Source organism: Nomascus leucogenys, chromosome 20 (genome assembly GCF_006542625.1).
Source record: "Nomascus leucogenys isolate Asia chromosome 20, Asia_NLE_v1, whole genome shotgun sequence".
Taxonomy (NCBI): Eukaryota; Metazoa; Chordata; class Mammalia; order Primates; family Hylobatidae; genus Nomascus; species Nomascus leucogenys.
The window spans coordinates 42,659,785-42,674,205 of NC_044400.1; the positions used below are offsets into that span (position 1 = coordinate 42,659,785).

The 14,421-nt window shown below is 35.2% G+C and overlaps 1 long non-coding RNA gene across 3 annotated transcripts in view; it reads right to left on the bottom strand.

Annotated features, from left to right (window-relative positions):
* Positions 1 to 13,305, bottom strand: part of LOC115831831 — a 38,417-nt gene extending 25,112 nt beyond the window's left edge. For 2 of the 3 annotated variants that reach the window (XR_004027323.1, XR_004027321.1), the window contains exon 1: positions 12,697 to 13,305. This is a non-coding gene — a long non-coding RNA (uncharacterized LOC115831831). The remainder of the gene's footprint in view (positions 1 to 12,696) is intronic. The other variant, XR_004027322.1, reaches the window with a different exon arrangement.
* Positions 13,306 to 14,421: the final 1,116 nt, after the last annotated feature.

A 14,421-nucleotide genomic window follows, 5' to 3' on the forward strand; every position in this document is an offset into this window, starting at 1 on the left:
AAAATTTGTAATGGATTTGCTTATTCACCTATAAATACGATAAATTGCCCACTATTTAAGGAGTTTAATAATTAAAGAAAATAATTTCTGCATATGCTATTTTTTAAAACTATTTTAATTTTTGTGGTTTTCACATTTTTCATTAAGAAGTCGAATATAAAATTCAGAGGTAGATTTGAATAGCTGGTTTTAATTTGTTTGGAAAAACATGTAACTACTGCCTATTGTCACATCCATGTGTTGGTTAAATAACAAATATTGTACTTCCTTGTTAAAATATCATATTTACATTGAATTTAGAAATACTTAAACATAATCTTTGTCTGTCTTTGGAGATCTAATAACAACATCCTTGAGAGTTTGAACGTTTGTTGACTGTTTATGATATATATTAGCAAAATATCATTACCATGCTATTAAATAGAGTACAATTATATATTATTAGGTACATTTATCTGCTATTCATTCCTATTTAAAAAAATTTAAAAAGCATCCAAATAATGCGTAAAATAAAATCTCAAATAAAATGCAATATGCCATTGGTAGTAACACTTGGCATGGAATATTAACTTCTTTTTTTTCTATTTTAATAATTTTTCAAAGATCATATGCTATTTTAAAAATCAAGATAAAATATTGAGACTAGTAAATCTGTAGTAGTCCAATAAAAATTGACACAATGTCCAATTAATAACTAAAAAGTTGTGTCTTTCCAATTAACCAATAATATAAAAATAATTTGGATTTTTATTACTGTCGATTTTTAAAAAGTAGTATAGCATCATAGAGTCCAAATTTCCAATGATCCAGTGATTTATAACAATTAAAAGCAATTAACAAGAGGGTTTTAATTATCAGAAAGTCTAATTTGTACCATACCTCTATCTGTATTAGAAATAATTTTGATTATATGACCAAAATCCTCTACAGGGTGTGCAGACACTAGGCAATTTTTTTTTTTTTTTTAGACAAAGTCTCACTCTGTCATTCAGGCTGGAGTTCAATGACATGATCATGGCTCACTGCATAAGCAACTATTTTTGTGGAGCTCTTTTTATATAAACAATTTCGTGGACAGGGCAGTGGCTCAGGGGGCAGTGGCTTGTAATCCCAGCACTTTGGGAGGCCAAGGCAGGTGGAGCAGTTGAGGTCAAGAGTTCAAGACCAGCCTGGCCAACAATGGTGAAACCTCCTCTCTGCTAAAAATACAAAAAAAATTAGCCAGGTGTGGTGGTGCATGCCTGTAATTTTAGCTATTCACAAGGTTGAGGTGGGAGAATCACTTGGACCAGGACCCTGGCAGCAGAGCTTGCAGTGAGCGGAGATCACACCACTGCACGCCAACCCGGGTGACAAAGTGAGAGTCCATCTCAAAACAAAAATGAAAACAGAAACAATTTGGTTTACAGTATTTTATAATTTTATGGCCCATGTCAATGAAGATTAAAAAAATTGAGGGTGGAGAGAGGTAATTATGTATTTGTTTATTTTCCAGTGAATACACATAAACATTCTTAATAATGTCCAGTCACCATTACTTTCTGTGCTTGTCCAGGAGGCATCTTTTCACATTCTTTATTTTCAAATGCAATCTGCCTAGCTAATTTCATATCTTTAACCCAGAGGAAAAATATAACAATACTACTGTTACAACGCCATGGCCCGTCAGAATCTATTTGTATTAAAACATTTGGGTCTTCTTGCTTCTGCGATTTCCTAATGTCATTTATGTGATGCAGATTACATCTTTATTCTTGGCACAGAATCATCCATTATGACACCCATGACTATTGGCATCGAATGGCTCTCAAAGGTTGTTACTACGCTTCACTGACAATAACAACAAATCCAAGTCTTACCTAGATTATTCAGGGAAAGATAAATAAGAATTCATTTCATGACTATGTTAAATTTATTTTTAACATAATACTGTAAAAACAGAATAACACATTGTTCAGCCATATCTTCTCTAGAACTCTTTAGGACACAATTACTACATTCCTAGGTTGTGATCAGATAATGCTGGCTGAACCCCTGTTTTCCACACCACATTACCCAAACAGGCATCCTTTACCTTGTTCACAACACCTCCTTCCCCTGCTGGCATCCAAAGCTGTCACCCCAACCTTTCCATGAGCTGGGTACCAAGTGTCAGCTAGTTTTTGGGAATGGCTGAACCTATATTTCTTTTGTCAATATTTTTATCGTGGTAAAATACACATAATATAAAATTTACCATCTCAACCATTTTTAAGTGTAGAATTGTGTGGTATTAACATTCATAGTGCTGTATAACGATCACCACTATCCATCTCCAGAAATCGTTTTATCTTTCAAAACTGAGACTCTGTACACATTAAACAAATCTCTCCATTCCTAACTTCCTCCAGTCCCTGGTAACTACTATTCTACCCTTAGCCTCTATGACATGGACTATTCTAAGTATCTACCTCACGAAAGTGGAATCGTAAGGACTGACTTTTTTGTAATGACTTATTTCATGTAGCACAATGCTCTCAAGGTTCAACCATGTTGTAGCGTATGTCAAAATTTGCTTCTGTTTAATGGCTGGATAATATTCCATTGTCTCTGTATATAGTACACTATATTTATTCATTCATCTATTGATGAACACTAGGATTGTTCCCACAATTTAACTATTTTGAATAATGCTGCTATGAAAATGAGTGTGCAAATGTCTCTTGGAGACCTAGATTTTAATTATTTCAGGTATGTACCCAAGAGTGGAATTGCTGGGTCATATGGTAATTTTTTAGATGTTTTGAGGAACCACTATAATGTTTTCCACAGTGACTACCATTTTACATTCCCACAACCAATGCACAAGAGTATGAAGTACTCTATATTATCACCAACACTTTTCTGTTATTTTAATGGTAGCCATACTAATGTTTATGATGTATTATGTCACTGTAGTTTTGATTTGCATTTCCCTAATTATTAGTGATGTTGATCATCACTTTTTGAGATGGAGTTTAGCTCTTGTTGCCCAGGCTGGAGTGCAATGGTGCGATCTCGGCTCACTGCAACCTCCGCCTCCTGGGTTCAAGCGATTCTCCTGCCTCAGCCTCCTGAGTAGCTGGAATTACAGACATGTGCCACCATGCCCGGCTAATTTTGTATTTTTAGTAGAGATGGGGTTTCTCCATGTTGGTCAGGTTAGTCTCCAACTCCTGACCTCAGGTGATCTGCCCGCCTCGGCCTCCCAAAGTGCTGGGATTACAGGTGTAAGCCACCGTGCCTGGCCAAGCATCACTTTTAATAGTCCTTTGTCTATTATTGAATCAGGTTGTTTGAGGTTGTTTGCTTTTTGTTAAGTTTTCAGGAGTTATTAATATATTCTGGCTACTAATCTCTTATCAGATATATGATTTCCAAATATTTTTCATTCTCTAGGTGGCTTTTTTGTTCTGCTCTTTGTGGTTTTTAACACACAAAAGTTTTAAATTTTCATGAAGTCGTATTTTTCTAGCTTCTCTTTTGTTGCCAAATTTTGTTTGCCAAAAGGAAAACAAAATTTGGTGTTATATCCAGGAAATCACTGACAAATTCAACCTTTGAAGCTTTTGCCCTGTTTTTTCCAAGAGTTTTATATTTTTAGCTCTTAAGTGTAAGTCTTTGATCCATTTTGAGTTAATTTTTATATATGGTGTTAGATAAAGGTCCAGCTTCATTCTTTTGCATGTGGATATCCAGTGTTCACAGCACCTTTTTTTGAATTGACTGGTCATTCCTATTGAATGTTTTTGGCACTCTTGTCACAAGTTATTTGGATACATATGTAAGGGTTTATTTCTGGAATCTCTATTTTATTCCATTGGTCTATATGTCTGTCATTATGTTAGTACCACACTGTTTTGACTACCATATCATTGTTTTGTTGTGTTTTGAAATCAGGAAGTATAAGTTCTCCAGCTTTGTTTCTCAAAATTGTTTTGGTTATTCAAGGTCTCCTGGGATTTCAAATAAATTTTAAGATTTTATTTTAATTTCTGCAAGAAAACATTATTGGGATTTTTACAGGGATTACATTAAATTTGTAGATTGTTTTGGGTAGTATTGACATCTTAATATTAACTCTTCCAATCCGTAATTATGGTATACACTTCCATTTATTTTTGGGGGGCAGTATTGACATCTTAATAATATTAACTCTTCCAATCCATTATTCTGTAATACACTTCCATTTATTTATGCCTCCAATTTCTTTTAGCAACATGTTCAAGTTTTCATCGTACAAGTCTTGTGCCTTCTTGTTTAAGTTAATTGCTAAATACTATTCTTTTTGATTCCTTTGGATGCAAAATTCTTTTCCTAATTTTCTTTTTAGCTTATTTATTGTTTATAGTAATGCAACTGATTTTTGCATGTGTTGACTTTGTATCTCACTACTTTGCTGAATTTATTTATTAGTTGTAAAAGTTTTTCTGTGGATTCTTTATGGATTTCTGCATATAAGATCATGTCATCTGCAAACACCAATAATTTTATTTCTTCTTTTCTAGTTAAATGTCTTTTATTTTTTCTTGCCCAGCTGCTTTCACTAAAACTCCTAGTGCTATGCTGTATAGGCAGTGCCAAAGCAGACATCCTTGCCTTATTCCTGATCTTATAAGAAAAGCTTTCGGTTTATCTCCCATTGAATATGACATTTACCGTGTTTTTTATTATACATAACTTTTTTTTATATTTAGGCAGCTTTGTTATATTCCAACTTTGTTTACTGTTTTTATCATGAAAGGGTGTTGTATTTTGTCAATGCATTTTCTGCGTCATTTGAAATGATCATGTCCTTTTTTCTACCTCATTCTTATTGCAGTATGGTATATTGGTCAATTTTCATACATTGAACCATCTTTGTGTTCCAGGAATAAATCTCACTTGACATGATGTATATATTCCTTTTAATATGCTGCTGATTTGATTTGCTAGTATTTTGTTGAGGACTTTGGCATCAATGTTTATAAGGGACATTGGCCTATATTTTCCTTTTTCATATACTGTCTTTTTCTGGCTTTGGAATCAGGATCATGCTGACGTCATAGGAAAATTTAGCAAGTATTTCCTCTCCAATTTCTTGAAAAAAAAATGAAGTAATGGTGTTAGCTCTTTAAATGTTTGCTAGAATTTACCAGCTAAGCCATCAGGCCCAGGGCTTTTCTTCATTGGAAGGTTTTTTTTTTTGATTACTTATTCAATATCTTTATTAGCTATAGCCATATACAGATTTTTTAATTTCCTTGTGATTTAGCCTTGGTAAGTTTTGTGTTAATAGCAGTTTGACCATTTCATCTAAGTTGAGTTTGTTGGTATACAATTGTTCTTAGTACTTTTATAATCCTTTCTATTTCTGTACAATTGGTGGTAGTTTCTGATTTTAGTATTAGGGATCTTCTCTCTTATTTTCTTAGTGTAACTAGGTAATGGCTTTTAAATTTTAACAGTCTTTTCATAGAACCAACTTTTGGTTTCCTTGATATTTTCTATTGACTTTTTCCCTACTTTATTGTTCTATCTTCTAATCTCTATTGTTTCCTCCTTTCTGCTGTTTTTTAGCATAGTTTATGTTTTCTGGTGCCTTGAGTTGTAAAGTTAGATGGCTGGCTGGAGCTATCTTTTGTAAAAAAATGTCTGCCACCAATTTCACTGCACTTAGCTGAAAGAGACAGAGAGGTAGCAATGTGGTAATAACATGGGCAAGTGCGAAAGCTCAGGTTCACACACAAAACCAGTAAGATCACTGCAGTAGCCTAGAACCCTGAATGTATTTTGTGTGAAATTTAAGTAAGCCTCACTCAAAACCACCATTTTTGGGTCCTGGGTGTTCCTTGTGAACTTTACAAAGGCTAAGCCCAAACCAGCTCTTCTTTCTTACTTGACTCCTAGGTAATTTTTATCTGATTTCTTAAGAAAAGGGGATGCTGTTTCTTCTTGAATTCCATTATCATTTCATAAACATTATATCTTACTCCATGTGTTGATAAATCATAGAGAACATAAATATAATTAAAAGCTTTGGCTTTCGACTGGGTGCTGTGGCTCATGCCTATAATCCCAGCACTTTGGGAGGCCGAGGCGGGCAGATCACCTGAGGTCAGGAGTTTGAGACCAGCCTGGCCAAGATGGTGAAACCCTATCTCTACTAAAAATACAAAAATTAGCCAATCATGGTGGCGGGTGCCTGTAATCCCAGCTACTCAGGAGGCTGAGGCTGGAGAATTGCTTGAACCCAGGAGGCGGAGTTTGCAGTGAGCCGAGATCTCACCACTGCACTCCAGCCTGGATGACAGAGTGCAACTCTGTCTCAAAACAAACAAACAACAACAACAACAACAAAAAACAAAAACAAGAAAAAACTTTGGCTTTCAAAAATATGTACATAAATGCTGGTTTTAGAAGTCATAAACTGGGCATTGATTCTGTTCTTATTTCTTTTGCAGCAATCCTAATTCTTCTAAAAGGCATGTGGAAGTCTCTGGCTAACAAAGAGTGGGTCATGAACAGAAAAGTAAACAAAAGTAAAAATGAACAGAGAAGTTTTAAAAAAAGCCAAACAATTAATATTCCAAACAGTAGTAATTAATGTTATTATCTTTCTCTGTCTATTTTACTATTGAATTTCCATAAGATTGTATTCAAATAATCACTCCTCCAGTGATTATTGTTTTTATTTTTGAATTGTGCCTACAGTAATTTGGGATTACTTCTTCTAAGAAATTTGTGAAATAGATATTATAATGTGCACTTTAACAATAAGGAAGTGTATGACTGCTATTGTTTTAATGTTTGTCCCCTCCAAAATGGTGGGATTTAATTGCTACTGTAACAGCATTAAGAGATAGGAACTTTTAAAAGTGATTAGGCCATTGGGATCCATTCTTATGGGTGAGTTTAATATCTTAATAAAAGATATTTTTGGTATGGACTCTCTATCTTGGCCCCCTGATGTCTTTAAATGTGAGAATCCAGCATTTCCCTTGTCTTCAGAGGATACAACATGCAAGGCACCATCTTGGAAGCAGAGAAATCAGGCCATAGACCTGCTGATCCCTTGACCTTGAACTTCCCAGCCTCCAGTATCATGAACCAATAAATTTCAGTTTCTTATAAATTGCACAATTTCAGGTATGCCATTATAGCAGCACAAATAAATTGGTACCAGAGAAGTGGAGTGTTGCTATAACACAGCCTCAAAATGGGAAAGTGGCTTTAGAACGGGATAGTGGAATAGAAGCTGAAACAGTTTTGAAGTTAATGCTTGAAAAAGTCTCATGAGGGTTCAGAAGAAAAGGAATGCTATAGGGAAAGTCTGAAACATTTTAGAGATTACTTAAGTGGTTGAAAACAGTGTTGATAGGAATATGGACAGTAAAGGCAATTTTGCAGAGGTCTCAGATGCGAATGAGTAAAAGTCATCCTTGTTATAAAGTGGCAAACAACTTGACTGAATTGTGTCGATGACTTAGAGCTTTATGGAAGGTAGAATTTAAGATTGATAAACTAGGGTATCTGTCAGAAGAAATATCTTAGCAACAAAGCATTCAGGGTGCTGTGTGGCTTCTTTTAATTGTGTATATTAAAATGTAAGCAGATAGAAATGATTTAAAGACAACTTATGATTAAAAAGGAAGCAGAACATAAAGATCTGGAAAACTCTCAACCACACCATGTAAAGAATAAATAAGTGTGCCCTGGATGGAATACCAAGAGTATGGTCAACCAACTGTTTGATAAAGAGATTACTATGGATAGGAGGAAACCAGGTGCTATGCATTAAGACAATGGGAAAAAGACCCCCCCAATGCATTTTGGACATGTCTGAGGCTGCCCTTCCCATCACAGGCTCTGAGCCCTACCGCCTTGAGGGCAGAATTGTTTTGGAGATGGGCCCAGGGTATGCATGGGACCTCAGTGTCGTGGTCCAGTGTAATCTAGGGTCTTTGCTTCCCACATTCTGGCACAGTGCTTCTCAGCCATTATAGCTGTGGGTAGAGTAGGCCCAGGGCAGGCTTGAGCCACTGCTCCAGATGGTGCAAGTGGTGAGCCTTGGTGGCATCCAGTTGGTGTTAATTTTGCAGGCACACACCATGCGGGAGCTAGGGAGGTATGGCTCCCCCTCATAGATTTCAAAGGGTGTCAGAAAGAACCTTGGGGCACAAACAGACATTTTTTCAGGGGATGAAACACTGCAGAGATTCCCCACTAGGATAACGCCTAAGGGAGCAATGGGATCAGGGCCACCTCAAGACTCCAGAACTGTAGATGTACCAGCATGCCATGCCAGACTGGAGAAGATGAAGGCACCTGACTCCAAACCATGAGAGCTGCTTTTTGGGCTAAGCCCAGCCAAGTCATAGGGGTTGGGTTTCCTGAGGACTTGGGGAGGTCCAGCTTACACCCCAGTGTGTCTGGAAGATGGCATATAAAGTCAAAGATTATTCCCAAGCCTTATGACTTCATGTGCTGGCCCTGTTGTGTTTTGGGCTTACTTGGTACCTGTCACTGCTTCCTTCTTGACTATTTCTTTATTTTGGGAATGGGGATGTCTATTTTATTCTTATCTCACCATTGCCTTTTGGAAGTATGTGACTTGTTTAATTTCATGGGCTCATAACTGGAGAGAATTTCCCTCAGGGTGAATTATGCTTTGAGTCTCATCCATATCTAATTTAGATGGGACTCTGGACTTCGGACTTATGAGTTGATGCTAGAACAATGTAAGACTTTAGAGGCTACTGGGATGGAATAAATGTATTTTGTATTTGAGAAAGATGTAAGTTTTGGGTGGTCAGGCCAGATTGCTGTAGTTTGAATGCCTCCTCCCAAGTTCATGTTGAGATTTAATTGCCATTGCAACTATATTAAGATGTGAGGCCTTTAAGATGTGATTAGACTACAAGCACTTCACACTCATGAGTGGATTTAGTGCATTAATAAAATGAATTTTTGGGTTGCCTTCCTGCCATGTGAGAATCCAGCATTCCCCTGCCCTCCAGAGGATGCCACATGCAAGGCACCATCTTGGAATCAGAGAAACTGGACCCTAACCTAGGGACACCTTGACCTTGGACTTTCCAGCCTCCAGAACTGTAAGTTAAAAAGTTTCTGTTCCTTATAAATTACCAGTAAGATACTTAATTTGTGGTGGCAGTATGTTAAGAAGTTTGAAGGAACTGGAATTTATGTCCTAGCTCAGTCTGATATGAATTGTGTGAATTTTTGCATGCATATACCTTCTCTACACCTTAGCTGTGTCACTTATAACATGTAAATTCAGAGTGTGGTTTCTGTAAAAAGTGAAGAAAATAATACTTGTACGATGTTTAATGGTGATTGGAAGATGTTAACTAGTCGATAAAATAAAAATCTAAATTTCAAAGTTATAGATGAATTAATAAAAGTTTGAATTAAACACACTTTTTACATTGCACACAGCCTTTTCAGCAGCAGAGGCCATAGTGGACCTGCAAATGCAACAGAATTAAGAGGATCAGAGTATACATAAATTTTTCTTAAATGAGTAATTTTAAAGAGCAAAAGATGCCCAATTCACTGAGCATGCTAGTCACATGAATGCATTTGGAGTAGAAACAGGAATTGAGAAATCTCTGTAGGAAGTCCACAAAACTCAAGATAAAGTTTGCTTGTTTCTAGATTTGTTTGTTTTATTTTCACTTTTTGATTCCTCTTATTGTTTCCCCTGTTTGCTCTTTTATTAGATCATGGAACCATTTATGAACACAGGAAGAGCTGAAGGAGAGAGAACTATGTGGTTCTTTACTTCCTAATCTTGCCGCATCAATATCAAGCCCTGATTTAAAACAACAACAACAGCAAAAATAGAAAACAGAACCCATGACATAAATGAAATGTCTAAATAGCGGCTGTCAAGTCATACACCTTTCAAAAGGGAGTATCATGAAGTATTCATTGATCAATATTTACAAAGCAGTTCATATTTGTTTTTAGAATCATGAAGAAAAATGACTTTAATATTAAAAGAAGACAACTACCAGAAAAGGGTATGTTTTTATTATATTTATTAACATGAAGAACATTGCTTAGAGCAAAATTCTTGGACATAAAGAATTAGACTGCCTGAGCAAAAGGGGGCCTAGACGTACAAATTATCCTGTATATTGTGACTATTATAATGACTATGAACCAGAAAATCCTCTTAGACACCCATTCCCCTCCCATATTTACATTACTTTCCAAATTTAATCTTAAAAATAACACTGATTAGAAAGTGTGGAACCATCATGGGGCAAAAATAAAATGTAGATGAAATCTTTGTTTTATATTGCAATGGAAATGTTCAGGTAATGAACAGACATTTATCAAAATCATCTGTTGATTGCTCAGTCTGGCTTAAGAATACTAAAGAGCTTTTCTTTTGCATGCAAATAAATATTTACACAGCTCAGTATTTATTAAAGATGGTTTATATTTTAATTGATGTTGGTGCGGCAATAGTGTTTGGGGGCTATTCTGACAAATGTCCTTTACTGTAAGTGAGTATAAGTAAAGGTATAGTTATAAACATATAGATAGATAGATACTTCTTTTTCCTCCTCCTTCTCTTTTTCTATCCTTCTTTATTTTCCTCTCCACACTCTTAGTGAGATGGGGTGCAATTTGGGATTCTGAGAATTCTCTGAGGAGCAGAAGTCACCAAAATCTTATAGCCAAACCTCCTGGCATATCAGATCATCCCAGGATGGAAATTACCCAGGTCAAAGCAGATTAGCTCGGCATAATAAACTCAGGTTTTGGTTTGTGACACAAGAACACTGCATGATTTGAACAGACAAATTCCCTTATATAGCTCGAGGGATTATGACCACAAGTGACAGAAATGTGGTAGAGAAAACAGTATCCCATTTCTGCTTACAATTAATAAAAAAAAAGTCAGTAATTAAGGTGGCAGTTCAACTATTTTTTCCAGAGTGTGCTGAATATTTACCTGTTTAGCATTGCAGTAAGCTTACAAACAGATACATATACATTAATTAAATGTATTTAAATTTTAAAACATTAAAAATGATTCAAATAAATGGAAAGACATATTATACCTCTAGGAAGAAAAATCAATATCATAAAGATATAAATTCTCCACAAATGGATCAATAGATTCAATGAACTGTTCATAATATAAAAGTTTAATATGATGTAAAGTAAGGAAAGAAACCCATACATCTATCTACAGAAGAACAGGTTAATTAATTGTGGTATATTTGAAAAATGGAATATTATTGAGCTATGTCAATGAACAAACTTTTCACAAACATCAAATGGAAGATATTCAGTAAAACAACAACTCTTATTAAAGATGTTATATTTTATTATGTCTACTGAAGATAATATTTATTAATTTTGATTCCTGCAGGGATATTTACCTGAGTAGAGCATTGTTAAAACTTATTTTTCCATTGCTATTTCAGTATACACTGTACCACATTAATTTAAAATGATACTGTAGCAACATTTAGCTATGTTGAAAATGGCTGCTTTTCAACTCAGAAAGGGAAAAATGGACAAAAATTCTCATGTGAATTTTTATTTATACATAAATAATTCTGTCTTTATTACTCAATGTTATTGATTACTCAGGAGTAGAAACATGGTAGTAACAAATTTAGAACAATTTGGAAATATATATTTGGCCTGAAAACATGCATACTACTGTTTTAATTTTTAAGAGTTTTTAAAAATATATATAAGGAAAAATGGCATGGTAAAGCAATGTCCAAATGTAGAAGTAGGAGTAGCAACTTCAATAATTCTTAAGAGTAGAAAGCTGATAATAGTTGTCCTCAGTCTTCGTTTGCATATATAAGTAGCAATATTTCTTTTACTATAGCTTTTCTTTCTAATTTTTTATTTTATTGAGATCTCCTTTCTCAAATCCTCTCTATAAAAATTTTGGGCCCTCAATGAAATGACCTTCATATTTGAGTGCCAAAGAACCAGAGGATTTCAAATGTTCCTGATAAAGAGGAGTTAAGAAATATATTTTTATTCAGTATGCCTATCCATACTCACTTACATTCAACAAGTTATAAAACGAATACATCCACTACGTTATGTCTTATAGGCAGTTTGAAAAACAGAACCAAGGATTTGAGTTTGGGAAACCTTTGCTAGTGCAAAGACTCATGGCACGACAAGCACCAAATACGCTTTAAAATATTTATTCAGATTTATTTGTGCTTCACTCTTATCCCTCCCTGCCTCTCCACCCACCCTCTTACCTGTGTACAGATTTCTAACATTATCTTCTTGAATGTACAATAGTCTAATCTACAGTTTTTTTCTGTTGTAGATATAGCCACTCCAATCCATTTTCACAAGCAGCAAGTGACATTTGTGGAAAATAGAAACCAAAATCCTACTCTAAAAATAGATTATAATGTGGTTTCTTTCTGGCTTTATTTTCTGCTACTCCCCACATGCATCCTCTCCTCCAGACACACCATCTATTTATAGTTGCTAGATGAACATTTTACAGTATTTACCATAAGTATAGGTTAGGATTCAATCATGGAACCAGAACAACTGTGAGTGATATAAAATAAAACACATTATAAGGATTTATGCCTTACAAAATTCTGGGGAAAGTGGGTGAAGTAAAGTTCCAGGGGATGGTTGAAGCATCAGAGAAAAGTCACTTACCAAGTAGACGGCTAAGGAAAATTGGTGAAGAAATCTATGGAAGAAGTTGCCTCTGCACCTGGTGGTGAGGTAGAAGTTGCTTTGATCAGTGGATAAGCCATCAGGAAGAAAAGCTCTAAACAAAATAGAAAAAAAAAAAAGAGAAAAGACAACCTAAAATCCTTGAGAATAAACTGGTATTCACAAAGACAAATCAGAATATGCTTCATACCCAAATGATACAGGTAATCTGCAGAAGAAACTCGTGTCTTTCACCCCAGAGTTGCACACGTGTCTGACTCAGGACTTGGAAAAGCTAAAGGAAGCGATCTGATAGCAGGCAGAGGAGCTGTGGGTCTATGCACACCAGTGAGAGAAGCCCGTGAATCAGCAGCAAATGTGCCAAGGGCTGGCCATGCATGGAGGCTTGCACTAATCTTCTGTAATGACTGCTGCTCCCCTTGTACCTTCCAAATCTCACTTGAAGCTCTTTGTGCCAAATCCTAATTATACAGGGAAAGTAGTTCTAGAAAATTCCGTGCCTGCTTAGCTAAAATCTTATAGTAAAAAACCACCACATTCTATTTATGTGTATCCCCTCCTCTGCCTGAAGAGTCCCTTCACCTCAGTGTTACCACCTCATCTAGATAATATCTCCTCCCCCACAGAGAATTCTCTTTTAAATGCACAATTTGTTTTAAATATCTCTTCTCTCATACTTTCTAACTAATGTTGCTAATGTCTATTATAAGAATATATTATAAACCATAATTATTATAACATATCATATAATTAATGTCTAAATATTATATTTTCTTCATTTTACATTTTTGAATTTTCTAATTTTACTAACTTAAATTTCACTCCTTTAAACTTGTGTTTAAGTGTTTAATATTATTAAAAATTATTTGTGGAGGAAATAAGTGAACACTATTTATCACATCCTACCCTATATATCGAATTATTTATCTGCTATCCCAATTGTATTATATGCTTCTTGAGGACAGGACTGAGTGGTCTTTTGGTGTTTCTGTATCCTCAGCACTTACTAAATGCCAGAGACATTTTATATGTTCAACCAATTTGGTTCAACATATGATTTTATATACATCACTATCTTCCTTTCTAACAGTCAAAAAGGAGTCTTTCTTGACAGTTTTGTATATCTGTCACAAGTTCATACTAATTGGCCACATAGTCAGAGGGCACCTAATAAGTGCTGCAAAGTGTTATATTTAAATCGATACGTGTTTCTTTACGTATACCTGTATGTATACCTGACAATTCAGGATGTCTGATGTGTTCATGAGTGGATAGATACTTCATGAATAGGACAAGAAATTTTAATGTATTCATAATATTACTTGTCAGAAAGCCAAGTCATTGATCATCTTTATAATTCTCACAATGAATGACTCTAACTCATGCATACAGGCCGTTGATACTTGCTGTCACAATATAAGAATTTCAGTTAAATGTTCACAGATAAATTAGATCACTTTTGCTGTTTGGATATCTGCTTTGCCTCATCACTTTTACGACTTCTCTTATCTTTCTGTTAGGCTTATAAGCTCTCTGCCTACAAATTTGACTGAGTAAAACACACCATTTGAAATATACATTTTCACATCTTAGAGAAAAAAATCGTTAAACTACTCACCAGTTGAATGTAATTTAATTCCATGCCAGTTTACTAGGCATCACATTTATTCAGCCTAATGCACTGTGTTCTGATTTCTAACAACA